Below are 215 nucleotides of genomic sequence, written 5' to 3'. Positions count from 1 at the left end.
TACGCATGCATGTAATCGGACACATCTGACACCTGCAAATTTTTGTGTGTTCAACTACATTTAAAATGTGTCCATAAAATGTGTTTTAATGAGTGGGACAGTTAAAACAATTTTCTAAAACGAGTTTTGATACAGTTTCTCCACATCACATTTTTTCATCTTTTGCAGCTCGGCCTGGAACGTACCCCCCCCCCCCCCCCCCCCCACTAACTGGA

At 42.3% G+C, this 215-nt stretch overlaps 1 protein-coding gene across 2 annotated transcripts in view; it reads right to left on the bottom strand.

The window, feature by feature from the left end:
- The window catches only part of tln2a (talin 2a), a 90417-nt gene that overhangs the window by 13375 nt on the left and 76827 nt on the right, over positions 1 to 215 (bottom strand). The window lies entirely within an intron of this gene.

This window comes from Hippocampus comes, unplaced genomic scaffold (assembly GCF_001891065.2).
Source record: "Hippocampus comes isolate QL1 unplaced genomic scaffold, H_comes_QL1_v1.1 scaffold275, whole genome shotgun sequence".
In the NCBI taxonomy this organism is placed as follows: domain Eukaryota; kingdom Metazoa; phylum Chordata; class Actinopteri; order Syngnathiformes; family Syngnathidae; genus Hippocampus; species Hippocampus comes.
The sequence above is the reverse complement of the archived record's forward strand: the minus strand, read 5'-3'. Positions and strand labels throughout refer to the sequence as shown.